We start from the raw sequence: 6,000 nt of genomic DNA on the forward strand, positions 1-6,000 counted from the left end.
TCAATCTCTAGCAGAGAGTAGGACTAAAAAACGTAGTGCTAGTTCAGCCAAATATAAAATGTTTACGAAAGCTAAGACGTAAAAGGAGTGAGTTACTAGGATGTGGCTGTCCATTAATCTTAGAGAAGATTTGTCATCATCCATTGAAATTTAAACCTGCTGTATTGTGGCTTTGAGATTTAACTGACATCATCAAGTTTTTACGTCTCAATTATTCATGGTCTCAGTGCCTTTTTTTAAAGCATGGGATCTATTCCTTAGAACCAGGGTTAAAATTAGCATCAAAATACAATTGCTTATTCTTCATGGGCATGGTGCTATCAACTAAGAAATCAACTTTATGAATTAAAACAGTGTATGAAATTGAATAATTTCTTGTTTACTGTTTTAAAAATTATTGAGTGATAGGAGATTCAGCTCAGTTCAGTTCAGTGCTCAGTCATGTCCGACTCTTTGCGACCCCATGAATCGCAGCACGCCAGGCCTCCCTGTCCATCACCAACTCCCGGAGTTTACTCAAGCTCATGCCCATTGAGTCGGTGATGCCATCCAGCCATCTCATCCTCTATCGTCCCCTTCTCCTCCTGCCCCCAATCCCTCCCAGCGTCAGGGTCTTCTCCAATGAGTCAACTCTTCCCATGAGGTGGCCAAAGTACTGGCGTTTCAGCTTCAGCATCAGTCCTTCCAATGAACACCCAGGACTGATCTCCTTTAGGATTGACTGGTTGGATCTCCTTGCAGTCCAAGGGACGACTCTCAAGAGTCTTCTCCAACACCACAGTTCAAAAGCATCAATTTTTCGGCATTCAGCTTTTCTCTGCATTAGTCTGGAATAAATCTGGCATTTCAGTTTTTAAACTGTTCTTGGACAAACTTTTGTAATGTGTGAGGCAAGGGTGGTTTTGTTTTTTATACACACACACATAGTATTTTTCAGGAGTATTTTATTTCAAGGAAGCCTCAGTGTTTACAATAGATCAAAATTTGGTAAGAATTTAGTCCAAAGAGCCTCCAACAGGAATGCAACTCACTTGATCCTACCCAACAACTTCAGTCCTGAAGAAATTAAATCTGATTTCTCTTTGGCCAGTTGGGTTGTAACTTTAAACTTTTTAGTAGTTGAGAAAAAAAATCCTGAGGGTTCCTTGACTTTTTATCTACCAAATTATTTGGTTATTCTAAATTCCTTATCAAGACAGTTTAAGAATAGAACTTAATGGCAACAAATCATACAGAGAAATCCAGTTGAAATAGAAACTGTCATTCTAGATCTCTGCTGTGAATCTGGACAGGAGAAGATTTAACAATAGCTAACAGTTCAGATCACAGGACGTGCCAAATACCATGCTGAATAGTTTAGATGCATTATAATTTTCATCTTGGCAGCATCCCAATGAAAGAAAGTGTAGCTGTTTTTTATCTTAGAAATTTTTCTCTTTAAGAAACTGCAGCATAGAGGTCAAGTGGCCAAGATCGCTCACCTATCTAGTGGCAAAGTCAGAAATGCGACCCTGGCAACCCGGGTCATTGTTCCTAGCTGCTGACCGCCCCCCACCCCAATCCATAATAACAATAACAATGGCCAACCTATAGTGCTCACTATGTGACAGGCACTCGTCTAAATATTTTGCATATGTTAACTTATTTAATCCTTGCAACAATCCTGTTGTTAACCCCATTTCACAGGTGAGGAAACAAGCTTAGAGAAATACAATAACTTGCCAAGGTTAAAATGTTAGCATGCAGTTGCAGCTAGACCAGTGCAGACAGTCTGGCTCTGGCATCTGTGGGTTAACCTCTTCTCTGTTTTTGTCGCTTAGAGAAGCTTGCCAAGTGGAAGGCAGACTACAGGGCATGCTGACCACTGGACCCATGTGTGCAAAGTAGGGAAGGCTGAAAAGTGTGATGGGCTTGGATTTGAGACACAAGCAGAACTGGTGAGAGAGGCTTCCTCAAGCTAGATGGTGATGCTCTGCATGGAGTGTGGGCTTTTCAATGGGGAGAGTGGGGAGAGCATGAAAAGGTTTGTGCATTTTATAAGCTGTGAATTAGATGCAGCCTGGCTCCTGAAGTTAAAATAATGAGGTCACTAAAGAAAGTAGCTGAAGTTGCCGATTTAGAACATTACGAGCTTAGAAATAGCTAGCCAATAAGAAATGGGATGAAAACAGTTGAATCAGTGATGTGGGGAAGATTCTAGAAGCCCCATAAGTAAGGAGACCTTTAGGAAGAATTCACTCAGTACAGCAGAGCTTTACCAGTGTATTTATGCCCCCTCAACAGTACTGTGGAGAAGGCAATGGCAACCCACTCCAGTACTCTTGCCTGGAGAATCCCATGGACGGAGGAGCCTGTTGGGCTGCCATCCATGGATTCACACAGAGTCGGACACAACTGACCCGACTTAGCAGCAGCAGCAGCAACAGTACTGCTCAAAGAGAAGTTTTGAAATTGTCCTGGGGAAGTACTTTCTTTACCGAGGAGTCTAAAAGCAGGTAGGACTTCCCTGTAGCTCAAACGGTAAAGAATCTGCCTGCAATGAGGAGACCAAGGTTCGATCCCGGGGTCGGGAAGATCCTCTGGAGAAGGGAATGGCAGTCCACTCCAGTATTCTTGCCTGGAGACTTCCACGGACAGGGAAGCCTGGCAGGCTACAGTTCATGGGGTCGCAAAGAGTCAGACACGACTGAGCGGCTAACACACACACACACTATAAGCAGACGTAAGTGTCAGGAGCCAGGGCAGCAGCTGAACCTGCGTTTGGCCTGAGTGTAGGTAGGGTAATGGCAAAGCCACGAGAGGAAAAGATGCCCAGGACGGTGTGCTGCATTGGCGGCAACAGCCTGGCCATTCTTTAATGAGGCTTCAGAAGACGGAAGAAATCTAGTAAATCTGTTAAAATTATTCAACTCCTTTACTCTTGTTTTCATTTTTTTAAAGTAATACTTAAAAGTTGTTCATGAAAGTTCCTTTTGGGGAAAATGTCAGGTGGAGGGGAAGCTAAGGCAGCACTGCCCTCTGCCTCCAGGGGGCGCCTGCCCCTTCAGGCTGCCGCCAGCGCTCAGGGGGAAGCTGGGTGCTTGGCCAGAGGGGGGCCCACCCTGACCCTTCCTCCAGAAGGCTTCTCTCCTCGTGACCTGCACACAAGCACGCTGCCACACGCGACTGAAACAAGCGCAGCTTGCACACGGACAGTGAAGGATCATTCAGAGATCAGGGCGCAGGTGACTTCATCTTTTTAACCTTCTATTTTGTATTGAGGTATAGCCAGTTAACAAACAGCGTTGTGGTAGTTTCAGGTAACAGCAGGGGGACTCAGCCGTATATACACCTGTTTCCATTCTCCCCCAGACGCCCCGCCCCACCCAGCCTGGCATGTAGCATTGTGCTATACAGTAGGTCCCTTCTGGTCATCCATTTAAATATAGCAGTGTGCACATTTCCATCTGAAACTCTGTAACTGTCCCTTCCCCCCACCCTTCCCCCAGCAACCGTAAACTCCCCAAAGTCTGTGAGTCTGTTTTGTAAGTAAGTTCATTTGTATCATGTCTTTTTAGAGTCCACATAAAGCAGATATGATGTTTCTCCTTCTCTGACTTCTTCACTCAGTGTGACACTCTTGGCCCATCCATGTTGCTGCAAATGGCATTATTTAATGTCCGAGTGATACTCCGTTGTATGTATGTACCACATCTCTTTATCCATTCCTCTATTGATGGACATCTGGTTGCTTCCATGTCTTGGCCACTTTAAACAGTGCTGCAGTGAACAGTGGGGTGCCTCTATCTTTTTGGATCATGTTTTTCTCTGGATGTGTGCCCAGGAGGGCCATATGGGAGCTCTATTTTTAGTTTTTTAAGGAACCTCTATACTCTTCTCCATAGAGACTGTACCAATTACATTCCCACCACCAGTGTAGGCGGGTTCCCTTCTTTCAACACCCTCTCCGGCATTTATTATTTGTGGATTTACTAATGATTTCATTTTTCTTATGTCCCAGAAAAGAGAGTTTTCCAGGATTTTGCTTCTGGTCACACACATATCATAACTCTAATATAGGGAAGTTGTGTCTTAGAGGGTAGGGGTAGTTTATAAAGGTGTCGAAAAGTGTCACTCAAATTAAATTTGGAAAAACCTCTCAAACCCCAGTGACATGCTGAAAAGGGATACAGAAGATTGCAACTTACTGAAGAAGCATCAGAGTCCTCGACTCTGTCCCTCTCCCAGCAGGCAGACACTCCTGGTGTGGGGTGACGGGCTGACTCATCGCCACTATTTAAGGGTTCTCTCTTTCCCCCTCCTCTTCCCCCTTTCTCTTCTGGCATTTTTTTGTTGAGTGAGTATAAATGCAAGTTGAAACTCAGGCTCCCACTCTCTAAGCCAGGCTGGAATCCTCTTCAACCGAAGTATTCAGGTGATTCTAGGACAGACCAAAAAGGTCACAGCAGCAGAAAATAGTATTTAGGTTCCTGTCCAAGAACACTGATAAGCTTTGGTTGAAACAGTTTGAATTTTATTGGCCTTCTGAGTAGTTGCCCTTCACAACCAGCTAAGTTAACTGAACACCCAGAGCGCATCTCCTCGGTGCTGTGGACTGATGGAACCCACACGTTCGAATATGTAGTCAGTCAACTGAGGTGTGAATCCCAGGCCAGCTCCTTCCTGCCTGGGTCAGGCACTTAGCCTCTCACAGCCTCAGTTTCTCAGCAGGGGAATGGAAGTTACAGTAGCCACACAGGGCTGTGAGAAATAAATTTGTGAAGGAGCCTGGCATATAGTGTCACCCAATAATGTGTGTTTCTTCCTTGTATGGAAAGATGGACTGATCCATAAAAGTCCTTCCTAGTATTGATGATAGGAAGGCCTTGCTCAGGCATCCTTCAAACCAGGAAAGGCCCCACACTCCCGAGGTTTTAGGACTGGTCTTCTGTTCCATGCTTGGGTCCATCAGGCGCCGCTGCCTCTGCCTCATGTCCACCCACGGTCATCTTCATCAAGGAACAGGGGTCCCAGGTCCAGGAAGGAACTCATGCAGCCCTCAGAAAGGTCTCTGGGAAAAGCTGTCTCACTTCCAGCAGTGATCCCTGTTTTACACGAGGAAAGCTTTATGTGAAAATTCTGATCATTTGTCATTTTTCAACAGGTACAGCCACCATTAAACCTGGGGCTTTGCTGCTTATGAGCAAATGTTTGCATCTGATCTAGAAATGGGGCCCACTGTTAGGCTGGAAATGATACAGATAAAATAGGAGAGAAGGGAACTGGGAAGGCGATTGTAGGAGCCCTCATCCACAGAGCACTGTGGATGTACTGTAAGCAATTAACCTCGCTGGGAGTGAGCTCTTGATGCCTCTCAGCGAGGAAGACTTGAACACTGACTAATTTCTTTAAGAAGACACAAGATGAAGTTTGTAGATTACATTGTTCCATTATAGGAATAGAAGTTTCCACAGTGAAAGGGATTCTTAAAACTTGCCAGGCCCTCTAGTTCCTTTGTGGTCTATTACAGCGCTGAGTGCTGAAAACTTGTGCCTTCACTATGTTCTTGTTTTAATTTCTTGAAAGAGAAGTAGTAGGAATGTTGTATTTTTTAAATCCAAGTTGTTACCAGGACCTTTGTAAAGGCCTTGGGAAGTTTTTGAAGTATAATTTCAAAATTTTTATAGCCTCAGAAAAACTATACCTTCTCATTTTCTATTACCATTTCTTATGCAGCATAAGAAACAAATCAGTTGATGGTGTTACAACTAGGGATCTTTAAATTTCTGTTAAATATTTTTTGCAGTTTGATCATAATTATATTCTAAGTTATGTTTTAAGAGTACAAAACTGAAAGAAACTTCATTTTGGATTCAGATTTACCTGTATTCAACTTCTAGCTTTATGATTCTGAACAGGTTTTTTAATCTCTCTGAGCCTTAGTTTCTCTCCCTATGAAATAAGAATAACTTATCTATCTTGTATGAAATTGTATATAAATGTTATTTTTCCTTTTATCCT

Source organism: Cervus elaphus, chromosome 9 (genome assembly GCF_910594005.1).
Source record: "Cervus elaphus chromosome 9, mCerEla1.1, whole genome shotgun sequence".
NCBI classification, from domain to species: domain Eukaryota; kingdom Metazoa; phylum Chordata; class Mammalia; order Artiodactyla; family Cervidae; genus Cervus; species Cervus elaphus.